Below are 12,920 nucleotides of genomic sequence, written 5' to 3' on the forward strand. Positions count from 1 at the left end.
ACATAGGTCTTCCCGGGCGGTATCTGGGCTAGGGTGACAGGGGCCACCGGAATGATGTTGCTAGGACAGATGATGGGTTGGGTAGTCTCTTCCTCCTGCTCCATGGGCATGAAAGACCTGGACAAGGCATCAGCGCGTACATTCTTGTCCGCGGGTCGGAAGTGAAGCTGAAAGTCGAACCTGGCAAAGAATAAGGACCACCTGGCTTGCCGTGGGTTCAGTCGCTGAGCGGACCGCAGGTATTCTAGGTTCTTGTGGTCCGTGTAGATGATCACGGGATACACTGCACCTTCCAGGAGGTAGCGCCATTCCTCCAGTGCCAGTTTGACTGCCAAGAGCTCTCGGTCCCCGATGGTATAGTTGCGTTCAGGCGCTGAGAAGCCCTTGGAGAAGAATCCGCAAGTCACCATCTTCCCGGAGGAGGACTTCTGCATGAGCACTGCTCCGGCTCCTGAGGAGGAGGCATCCACCTCCAAGGTGAACTGGCGGTTTAGCTCCGGACGGTGAAGTACAGGCGAGGAAGCAAAAGCCCGCTTCAAAGAGCCAAACGCGGCGTCGGCCGCAGGCGACCAGTCCTTTGGATTTGCCTCTTTCTTAGTCAAAGCGGAAAGTGGAGCAGTCAGAGCAGAGAAGTGAGGGACGAATTGGCGGTAGTAGTTGGCGAATCCCAGGAAGCGTTGGATTGCCTTCAGTCCAGAAGGGGGAGGCCAGTTGAGAATGGCGGAGACCTTCTTGGGATCCATCTGCAGTCCAGTCTCAGAGATGATGTACCCCAGAAAGGGGAGAGAAGACTGCTCAAAGACACACTTCTCATACTTTGCGTACAGACGGTTCTCTCTTAGTCGTCGTAGAACCAGCTGTACGTGCTCTCTGTGGGTTGGGAGGTCCGGAGAGAAGACAAGGATGTCATCTAGATATACTACCACACAGGTGTAGAGGAGGTCTCGGAACACGTCGTTCACCAGTTCTTGGAAGACGGCAGGAGCGTTACACAGGCCGAAGGGCATCACGCAGTACTCATAATGTCCATCGCGCGTATTAAACGCGGTCTTCCATTCGTCACCAGAGCGGATGCGCACCAGATTGTAAGCACCCCGAAGATCCAGCTTGGTGAACAGACGAGCTCCTCTAAGCCGGTCAAACAATTCGGGGATGAGCGGCAGAGGGTACTTGTTCTTAACAGTGATCTGATTCAGACCCCGGTAGTCGATGCAGGGACGTAAATCGCCCTCTTTTTTCTTGACAAAGAAGAAACCTGCTCCAGCAGGAGAGGAGGATCTCCGAATGAATCCCCTAGCCAGGCTCTCTGAGATGTAAGTAGACATAGCCCTTGTTTCGGCTGGAGACAAAGGATATATCCGTCCTCGTGGTGGCGTTGTTCCAGGGAGCAGGTCGATGGCACAATCGTAGGGGCGATGTGGCGGCAGTACCTCGGATTCTTTTTTATCAAAGACATCAGCAAAGGACCAATAAGCCGAGGGCAGCCCCGGTAGGTTCTCAGGAACCGGAGGTCGTCGGATGGGTTGTGTGGATTTTAGGCATCTCTCATGACACGAAGCACCCCAGCGGGTGATTTCGCCAGTGCCCCAGCTGACTGATGGTTCGTGAGTCCGTAACCATGGAAGGCCCAGCAGGATCTGATGGGACATGTGCGGAAGGACGTAGAAGGCGATGTTCTCGGTGTGAAGAGCACCGATGCGCAGTTCAACCGGCCTGGTGGTCCAGGAGATGGTGTCAGAAAGGGGTCTCCCATCCACAGAGGCAATCACCAGGGGCTTGTTGAGTGGGATAACAGGCACCTGGTATTTGTCCACGGTGGCTTGCTGGATGAAATTGCCTGCTGCCCCGGAATCAAGATAGGCCTCAGCCGTGAACCGCGTCTCTCCCGTTGTCACTTGCACGGTCCATGTGACCGGATCAGAGAGAGTCCCAGCACCTAGGGTGGCCTCTCCTACCAACCCTAGGCTTTGGAGTTTCCCGGCCTTTCCGGACAGGAACGGAGGAGGTGTGTGCCCTCACCGCAGTAAAAGCAGAGACCCTTGGCAAGCCGCTCTGCTCTACGCTGTGCAGACTGACGCACTCGGTCAATCTGCATGGGCTCGTGGACGGGACTCCCAGCTGTTGATGACTGAGGTACGGAGGGCTTCTGAGGAGGAGATGAATGCCGTAACGGGCGTCTCTCACGAGATAGCTCTTTGGAGCGCTCCTGAAAACGTATGTCCACACGAGTTGCTAGGGCAATCAGGGCATCTAGGGTGGAGGGCACGTCCCGACCCGCCAACTCATCCTTGATGCGACTCGAGAGTCCCTCCCAGAAGGCGGCTGTTAGGGCCTCATTATTCCACCCGAGTTCTGAAGCCAAAGTGCGAAAACGGATGGCGTATTGGCCCACCGTCAGTGTTCCTTGACGTAGGCGGAGGAGTGATGAAGCAGAGGCAGAAGCGCGTCCCGGCTCGTCAAAGGTGCTGCGGAATGCCTGCAGGAACTGTTGAAGATCCTTGGTCATGGGGTCCTCCTTCTCCCACAAGGGGTTCATCCACGCCAGCGCCTCGCCCTCTAGGTGGGACATTATAAAGGCGACCTTGGCTTGGTCGGAGGCGAACAGATGTGGCAGCTGCGTGAAATGAAGGGAACATTGATTTATGAAGCCCCTGCAGGTCTTGGGATCTCCAGCATAACGAGGAGGTGACGCCAAACGGAGTCGGGAAGCATCTGACGAGGTTGCCACTGGTGCGGGGGCCATGGCTTGCCTGGCGGGGGACCTGGGTGCCGCAGGCGTCATTGATGCTTGTAATGTGTACAGGCGGGTGTCCACGGAGGTCATGAATTGCAGCATGCGGGTCTGGACTTCATGCTGACGCTGGAGTTCCTCTTGCAGGACCGATAGTGCTGCAGCGGGATCCATGGCCTGATCTTACTGTCACGGCCGGGCGGTCGGGCAGACCCAGGAGGTGGATCCACTGGACCGAACTCTCTGAGATGGTGGTAGGGAGTCCGGCAGCTGAAGCACTGATGGGCAGTAGAACAGTCCGTGCAAGTGAAGGCAGCGGAGGAGTCCCAGGGACCACGGAGTCACAGAAGGTGGTCTTGGTGACGTAGCTCAGGTTCGGAGGCCGAGGTGATATCAGGCGGGGTCCGGAACCTCTGGAGCAAGATGACGGGTCACCGCAGGGATCCGGGATGGTACGGACTGTCAGATGGCAGACGGACAGCGTGCGGGGATCAGGACACGGCAGACTGGATGGCGAGGCAGGTACGGCTCTACAAAGACAGATAGGTGAGTACAGGCACATAAACACCAAGAGACCTGACTCCTAGCTCAGGGAACACGAAGATCAGGCCCCGCCCCCTTGGACAATGACCCCCTATATACCCTGTACCTGTGCAACCTCATTTCCTGTTAATGGACGCTGGCCCTTTAAGAAAGGGTCAGTGACCGCGCGCGCGCCCTAATGCGCATGCGCGCCGCCCGGGTGCCAGAAGCCAGGGAAGGAGGCTGCGAGGAGGACGCAGGGGAGCCGGCCAGGTCCAGGGAAGCTGTCGGGCGCCGGGATCGGGGGCCCGGAGCCCTGGGACGGACGGAATCCGGTGACTGGGAAGCGGAGAGCGTGGCAGGTGAGCCGGGGAACGGGGGTGAGGACCCGGGGAGCGTGACATATGGTATAGTATAATGAGAAAAAGGGCTACTGCTAATTACTTAGGCTTCACGCAGACGTTCATTTTTATGTCTGTGATTTTCACGTATAGAACACAGAGGTGTATCTAGGCTTTGTGGCCCCTGGGGCAAAAATTATGTTTAGCACCCCTCCCCCGCCTCCTCCAAGAGGTTTGGGTAGTCATTATGTAACCGCTCATTCATATATGATTTGCACACTTAAGGCCGCTTTACACACTACGATTTATCTGACGATATGTCTTCAGGTTCACGGTTTTCGTGACGCACTTCCGTCAACATTAGCGACGTCGTTGCGTGTGACACCTACGTGCGACTCTGAAGGATCGCAAAGAGTGTGAAAATCGTTGATCGTTGACACGTCGTTCAGTTTCAAAATATTGTTCGTCATTTGGAACGCAGCAGACATATTGCTACGTTTGACACCCTGCCTACGACGAACAACATCCACACGACCGCCTTGGTCAAATAATATATCGCTGAACAATGTAGCGTTGTTTGTGAGATGTGTACGTGTGACCGCTACAAAATGACCTATGAGCGATCTCGGCAAATCGTAACAACGATCTGGGCGTGTCACATCGCTAACCAGATCGCTAGCGATATCGTTGTGTGTAAAGCAGCCTTTAGTCACGTGCAGATGGGCTGCCCTTCCTAATTCTCTAAATGATCAATGAAAAACAGAGAAGTAGAAAGAGAAGCTAATTGTCACATGACTAAGTATAAAAATCAAGTGGAGCAGCCATGTGATGACTGCTGGAACCAGAATGCAGAGTTGAATCCTGACAGTGAGTATATTACAGGCTGTTAGGATTGTGCATACTACAGAGCTTAATTTCATAATTAAAGGACTTGTCCAGGATTGTGATGAAAGTCTGCAGTCACTCTACGTGACTACAAACGTCTGAATTCTCACATTGTGCACTGCACACTTTTAGGATTCTCCCATGCCAGTAGCAAGAGGGAACACACAACCTCTGACTCCTGTGACCCCGCTTCAGCACCACTGCTGCCCCCCTCCGGTAAGAGAACACTGGAGTATAAAACGGACCTCATTTTTATTTTTTTACTTTTTTATGTCTAAATTTGGGGTGCGTCTTATAATCCGGTGCGTCTTATAAAGCGAAAAAATACGGTACATTTGTAGTGCATGAACCTACAACTTTCAGTACATAGTTAACAATGGTATACTGGGAGTTATCAGTCATCATCAGGCATACAGGAACCACAATATTGATGTGAATTGGTTAGTATCAGAAATAAACATTTACATTCATAGATGATAATGTCTCTGAACTGAGTTCTCTCTTTCTTTTCATTTTGTCCAGATACCATGATGACATTTCACATCCACAGATTGTCTCTGTAGACGTGCATCTTCTTCAGTCGTCTGCAGCACATCCTGGAACAATACCCCTAAAAAAAGCAGGATGATTGTAATACTCCTATAAAAAAATATCTGCCCTTAGCTTTGCCCCTAAGTAAATAATTGCACCTCACTGTGTTCTCTGCACAAAATATGACATACACACTGTCCCTCTGATGGTACATGCCCTCCACATTGCTCCATACTGAGCCCTTTCCATACTGAGCCCCCTCTTCAAACTGTTCTCTACACTGTGTCCCGCTATACTGCCCAGTCTTTATACTGTACTCCCTCATCTGACACTCCTCCTAGCTATGGCCTCACACAGTACCCCCATACTGCCCTCTCCATACCCTTCTCCCCATTACCCAGTCTGAATTCTGTGCCCCCTCACATTTTTTTTCATCCCATACTGTCTCCTCACTACCTCCACTTTCATTACCCTTCACTCCTCATACTGTGTTGGCATATAATTCCTCCTTGCTCTCCATACTGTGTCCTCAAAATTACCACCTCGCTCACATACAGTCCTGAAATTCCCCATACTGTGTTCTCAAAGTTTCTTTCCCACTTTGCTCCCCATACTGTGTTTGTATGTTCTCCCCGCTTGCTCCCCATACTCCCCCCTTCACCCTCTCTCCCAATGCTGTCTGTATACATTCCCCCTCGCTCCCCATACTGTGTCTAAATACATCCCCTCTCCCCACCCTCTTTCCCCATAGTGTCTCCATATATACATCCCCCTCCCCACTCTCTCTCCCAATACTGCGGCCATACATACATTCCCCCTCCATATCCTCTTTCCCCATACTGTGACCATATATTCATTCCCCCGTCTGACTCTCTTTCTCTCTCCTTACTGTGGTAATATATACATTCCTCCTCCCCACAATTTCTCCCCATAATGTAGTCATATATATATTCCCCCTCTTGACCCTGTCCACATACTGTCTTTATATTTACATCCCTCCTTCCCACCCTCTTTCCTCATAGTGTGACTGTATATACATTCCACCTCCCCACCCTCTCTTCTCATACTGTCTCTATAAATAAATACATTCCCCCTCCCCACCCTCTCGCCATACTGTGGCCATATATACTTCCCCCCTTCCCAAACTCTCTCTCCATAATGTCTACAAATATACATTGCCCCTCCCCACCCCTCTCTCCTCATACTGTGGTCATATCTATATTCCCCCTCCCCACTCTCTCTCCCCATAGTGTGGCCATATATATTCCCCCTCCCCACCCTCTCTCCCCATACTGTGGCCAAATATAGATCCCCGTCTAAATGCTTTGTCCATATATACATTCCTCCCCTCACCCTCTCCCCATATTGTTTCCGTATATACTTCCCCCCTCACCCCATATGTATTCCTCTTCGGTGTCTGCAGCTCCACTGGAACACTTACCACCAGCACTGTTTGCCACCTCTGCAGCACCAGCGAGTGATATCAGCAGTGTGATCAGCTGACTTGATCACGCTACTGATGTCACCCTGACCCGGAAATGCCGTTAGTCATGGCTTAAGTTGTACACACTTCTGAAAGACAAGAGTACAATTTATCACAGGTAGCCGGTGCTGCACTTTCCCTGAGTCGCTGGTAGCATGACAGCTGGACTCAGAGAACAGCGGGTTCCCACCACGGAGGGTGGCAAAACCGCCAGGGACACTCTCAGATCGCCGCATCAAATGACCCGACAGCGCCCTCCTGACAGTTGCGACCGGGGCATAGGCCCCACCAGCCCCACCTAAATACGCTTCTGTAGAACATAATAACCATTTCCTGTATCTACAAAAAAAACATGGAGAAATGTTTGACTTTGAACATGGGTCACCATCACCCATACAAGTCAATTAGTCTATGAAATTCGTAGGAAGCATAATGATGACTGCCCATTGCAATGCGTAGGTAAAGCTTTGCCAATATATATGTATATTTTTTTACATACAAGAAAATCACTGACGTCTGTGTCGCGGGCGGGGAGGACGCCACTGCGCTGCGCTCGCTAACGCTCGGGTCCGCGCTGCTGCGATGGCTGCTCGGTGGCTCGAGAGGTGGGCCGGATCCGGGGACTCGAGCGGCGCTCCTCACCCGTGAGTGAAAGGGGTGGTTGGTTTGGGGAATTTAGTCCGTGACGCCACCCACGGGTCGTGGTGAAGATAGGCACCACCGCTGCTGACGACGGGGATCCCGGGAGCGATGGTAAGGAGCAGCTGGGATGTTGTTTTCCCCCTCCATGGGTAGGGGTCGGTGGTCCCGGGGCCCGATGATGTTGCGACGGGGAGGCAGGGCTGGCGAGGTGCAGGGTTGCAGGGACAGCGCGGCGCGGTGCCGGATGGCACGGGTGTACTCACTCAGCAAGAAAGGTACAAAGTCCTCGGTAAACCAAACGGCTGGATGGACGGGTCCCGCAGCCGGCTGCAGTGTTTCTCCCCGGACAGGTGATGGCGGCTTTCTTTCCCTGCGCCTTGATGTTCTTCTGCTGACTACTATGGATTCCCAACGGTAGTCCGCTCCCCGGTGTATGGATACTGGAGGAGCCCGTTTGCCCGCAGGCGCTGGCCCTTGGGTCTCTAGCCTTAGGCAGTAGCTGTATACCCTCACGGTGTGGGCTGTTGCCTTCAATCGGGACTTTTGCTGTTGTGAAACCCCTGGGGTTCCAGTTACATTCGGATCTGACTATTGTCGGCGGCTCCAAGCCTGGTCGGGGTCCGATGGCCCTGCCTGTGTGTGCTGGCTTCACTTCGCTCCCCGGTCGGTACCGGCGGGCCGTTGCCCATCCCCGGTCCTACGGTTCCGCGTAGCTCCACCACTCCTGCAGATGGCCACCACCGTCTGCCAACCTTGCTGTCAGTGCCTGGGCCACAAACCCAGACACCCAAGTGCTCAATCCTCTCACTTCAAACTCCTCCACTAAACTGTCACTTTTCCCGCCTCCAGGCCTGTGAACTCCTCGGTGGGTGGGGCCAACCGCTTGGCTTCGCCCCACCTGGTGTGGACATCAGACACTGGAGGGAGGCAACAAGGATTTTTGTTTGGCTGGTGTCCCTGTCTAATGGGGGTGGGGGTGTTTGTATGTTATCTGTGACGACCTGACTAAGCAAGGGCGCCACATCTGAATGAGGCCTAAGGTGAGAGTCACACAAAGTGGTTGGCCTGTGCATAGCACAGGGCCAAGAGGACTATAAAGTTGGTAAGTCAAAGTTCTGATGTTGGCTCCAACTCCTCAATATTTTCCAGACTACTCATTGTCTCAAAACCTGACAAAAATTTGTAACAATTATCTGCTATTAAGATTGTAGTCATATTTTAATATCTCATTTTATTGTCTGGAAGTGTATTGTTGGAAATTCAATTAAAAGGACCTGTCACCAGCTCAAAAGTAGATACTTTTTGCTCCAATTTCCTTGCTGCGATTCCCTGACTATTCCATTTTTGTTTTATTCAAGTATGCTACTCAGTTCCAGGGTTTGAGCTTCTTTTATTTTGTGCTAATTTTTATGGTCTTTACCACGGGTCATGGTCATAAATTTCCAGGGATTTTCCGGTCAGTACGATTATGCTGACACGAAACTTGTACGCGGATGTCATACAAGTGCAGTCCGATATACGTAGAGACAGGCAGTGGAGAAGATGGAGAAATTAAGATCTCCATCTTCTCCACACCTGTGATCCAATTCTTCCATGCGAGAGAATCGGATCACAGTAAATTGACACTCACGCTTGTAATAGAGTTTAAGCCGAGTGTCATTAGCATATAGCATCCGATTTTCTCGCATGGGATGTTACACGCTAGTTTGATCCCGGCCTTAAAGAGAACCTGTCATGGTGAAAATGACATCTGATATACAGTATACGCAATATGTTTTAGAACAGGGTGGTCAGATTGATAGACCTTTATGTGCGAACAGTTTCAGTAAAACCTGCATTTTATTCTTTGAAATTTAATTTGTAATAATTTAATATTGCAGAAGGATTTATGTAAGCTGAACTGAGAAATGGCAACTGAAGTATAATCTGGATAAATGTAAGTTCATGCACTTGGGCAGAGGAAATAACATGTATAACTAAAGGGTGCTTTACACGCTGCGACATCACTAGCCGATGCTAGCCATGGCGAGCGTGATAGCACCCGCCCCTATTGTTATGCCGATATTTTGTGATCGCTGCCGCAGCGAACATTATCGCTACGGCAGCGTCACACGAACTTACCTGGTCGGCGGCGTTGTTGTGACTGCCGAACAATCCCTCCCGACCACCTCCTTCCTTCCTCATTGCTGGCGTGTGGCAGGTAAGGAGAGGTTCCTCGTTCCTGCGGCATCACACGTAGTGATGTGTGCTGCCGCAGGAACGAGGAACAACTTCGCCCACGCGACAGCAGCGATATTTGAGAATGGACCCCCATGTCAACAAGGAGCGATTTTGGACGTTTTTGCAACGATCCAAAATCGCTCCTAGGAGTCACGAGATCGCTACAGCGGCCGGATGTGCGTCACAAAATCCGTGACCCCAACGAGATCGCTCTAGCGATCTCGTAGCGTGTAAAGCCCGCTTAAGTACTCAATTAGAAAACACTGGGTAAAACTGTCACTGAAAAACACTGGTGTATGGGTGGATGGCAAACTCAACTCTACTGACCAGTGTCAGGCAGCTGCTGCCAAGGCTACTAAAATAATGGGATGCATTAAAAGAGGCATAGATTCTCATGAGAAAAACATAGTTTTACCCCTATACAAGTCACTAGTGTGACCACACATAAGGGCACTTTACACACAGCGACATCGCTAGCGATGTCGCTGGTGAAAGCACCCGCCCCCGTCGGTTGTGCGTCACGGGCAAATCGCTGCCCGTGGCGCACAACATCGCTAAGAACGGTCTCACGGACTTACCTTCCTAGCGACGTCGCTGTTGCCGGCGAACCGCCTCCTTTCTAAGGGGACAGTCCGTGCGGCGTCATAGCGGCGTCACTAAGCAGCCGCCCAATTGAAGCGGAGGGGCGGAGATGAGCGGCCGTAACATCCCGCCCACTTCCTTCCTTCCTCATTGCTGGAGGACGCAGGTAAGGTGATGTTCCTCGTTCCTACGGTGTCACACATAGCGATGTGTGCATCTGCAGGAACGACAAACAACCTCCGTCCTGCAACAGCAACGATAATTGGGATTAGAACGACGTGTCAACGATCAACGATATGGTGAGTATTTTTGATCGTTAACGGTCGTTCCTGCGTTGCACACGCAACGACGTCGCTAACGAGGCCGGATGTGCGTCACGAATTCCGTGACCCCAACGACATCTCGTTAGCGATGTCTCTGCGTGTAAAGTCGCCTTTAGAATGCTATATACAATTTGGTCTCCGGTGTATAAGAAGGACACAGCTGAACTAGAGTGGGTGCAGAGAAGAGCAACCAAGGGTATTAAAGGAATGGGTGGACTGCAATACCAAGACAGGTTATTAAACTTGAAGTTATTCAGCTTGGAAAAATGAAGGCTTTGGAGTAATCTTATTACAATGTACAAATATATGAGGGAACAGTACAGACACCTTTCTAACCATCTTTTTACACCTAGGCCTGCAACAGGGATAAGGGGGTATCCACTATGGCTAAGGCCACTTTCACACGTCCATGTCTCCGGTACGTGTTTGGTCATTTTTCTCACGTACCGGAGACACGGGCACACGTAGACCCATTAAAATAAATGGGGCTGTACTCATGTGCCTGTTCTGCCATGGACTTTGTGTACGTGTGGAGCATACATATGCCCGTGTGCTCCACACGTCAACATGTCTGTTTTTCTCCAGCATCACGGGTGTCACACGGAACGCAAACAGACCACACGGAGGTGTTCCGTGTGACACGCGCCAGAGAAAACACACGTGTTTGAGAAAATAAAAAAAAACTTTACTCACCTTCTCCAGCCCTCCTGTTTCTGCCGCTGCTGTCACTTGCTTCCGACCGCCGCTCATTATGCTCATTGAATATTCACTTCACTGCGGCCGGAAGCAGCAGCAGCGGGGAGTCGGCAGGACCGGAGACCGAAGATCAGCACCACGGACAGCGACGCCAGGGACAGGTGAGTAGAAAGTTCCCGTTCTCCGTGTGTTATCACGGATAACACACGGAGAACACACGTAGGCCATAAACACGGCACACGGAGGGCAAAACGCACCTCTGACACATCTGTGAAAAACGCGTGTGGTTTTTCACGAACATGTGAAAGAGGCCTAAAGGAAAGAAGGTTTAATCATGATCACGGACACAGAATTGTTACTGTAAGAGTAGTGAGACTATGGAACTCTCTGCCACATAATGTTGTAATGGTTGATTCATTATTGAAATTTAAGAGAGGATTGGACAACTTTTTTAAAAATATGTATATGACTGGTTATGTGCACTAGATTCTGTGATCGGGTGTTGATCCAGGGAACTAGTCTGATTGCTGTATGTGGAGTCGGAATATAATTTTTCACTTACTATGGAGCTTACTGTCTGCCTTTTGGTGTTTTTGCTTTCCTCTTGATCAACATGCTATGGGTTGAACTCGATGGACTTAAGTCTACTTTCAACCTTAAAAACGATGAAACCATGCAATAACTTGTGGCTGTTTATATGTTCGAGTCCAGTGGATGGGCCTATTGCAAAATTAAAAATTTTCCTTGTAGGACTGTGGATGCTGAAATAACTGTCAATCACGGAGTAGGGCCACCCACTGGACTGATATGTATACAAACACTAGGGATTTCAACAAATAAAATACCAGTTATGTAGGTTTATTGGAAAATATTCAGTATAGCTTTCTGCTCAGTTTCTCCTTCCCATCACCATGCTCTCCGTAGATCGGACTGTATGTACAACATGACTGGATCCTTTTACCTGCTGGATTACGTAAAGGACCAGATTAAAAAACGAAATAATTGCCAAGTTGAGGGAGCGCTTAGCTATGACTCTGGATTAGATCTCAGGAATCACTTACGTTAATTACAGTTCTTATTCTGAATCGTCCTCAGCAACATTATTGATTCGTGAAACCCAGAGTTCCTGACTGTAAGTTTGCCAAGATGAATGTGTAACGGAAAGATGTGGAGTATCAGCAAACATAATAACTCTATAACATACACACACATCCGAAGATATTAGTGACGAATATTACAGTAATACTATACGGTGAGGAGAGAAACCTGTTCCCACATACATAGGGCAGGCAGGATACAGGGAGTGGTTGTACATAACACAACAAGGAGCAGATGGTTTAGGGCTCCATGACAGAACACAACAAGCAGAAAGAAGACATGACGGGAGAACACAGGAGGCATTAATAATCCCATTACGATAAAAGGAAGCCCAGTGTTCAAATCCCAAACCGACCCAGATAAGTGAGAGTGGACGTTACCTGGCAGTGACCAAAGCTGAGCTGGAGGAAGTTAGCTGAAGACGGATGATCCCTTCTCCTCACACTGATCTCTATGTACTTTGTGTACTAATCACGCCTCCATTATCCCAGTACCACTACACTGCTGTCACCTCGTCCCTCCTCTGTGTCTCCTCCTCCTCCAATATGTGAAACCCTCACAAAGCTCCCTCCTCTTCATCTATCCTCCACATCCCCTACACTGGTGGGCATCCCTGTGTGTTAACGCCTTGTTCACAGATATATTATTCCTCCTCTTCACAGATCTTACATCTAATCCACTACAAATAGGTTTCTTACCAACCACCACATAGTGTGCGGTGACCTACAGCATCACACTACATGCTATGGAAAGAGACCAGCGTACAATAGGAATCTTTACTCGTCTCGCACCACAAAACCTCTCCTGGAGTCCTTTACAACTGGAAACAAAAGTGAAAAACAATCAGAAGGTTTAACTCAGGACAG

The 12,920-nt window shown here is 50.3% G+C and overlaps 1 protein-coding gene across 1 annotated transcript in view; it reads right to left on the bottom strand.

Moving 5' to 3' along the window:
- Positions 1-12,593, bottom strand: part of CCDC28B (coiled-coil domain containing 28B) — a 47,108-nt gene extending 34,515 nt beyond the window's left edge. The window contains exon 1 of the mRNA XM_075334140.1: positions 12,435-12,593. The gene's annotated coding sequence lies outside the window, so the exon portion shown is untranslated. The remainder of the gene's footprint in view (positions 1-12,434) is intronic.
- Positions 12,594-12,920: the final 327 nt, after the last annotated feature.

This window comes from Anomaloglossus baeobatrachus, chromosome 2, assembly GCF_048569485.1.
Source record: "Anomaloglossus baeobatrachus isolate aAnoBae1 chromosome 2, aAnoBae1.hap1, whole genome shotgun sequence".
Classification (NCBI taxonomy): domain Eukaryota; kingdom Metazoa; phylum Chordata; class Amphibia; order Anura; family Aromobatidae; genus Anomaloglossus; species Anomaloglossus baeobatrachus.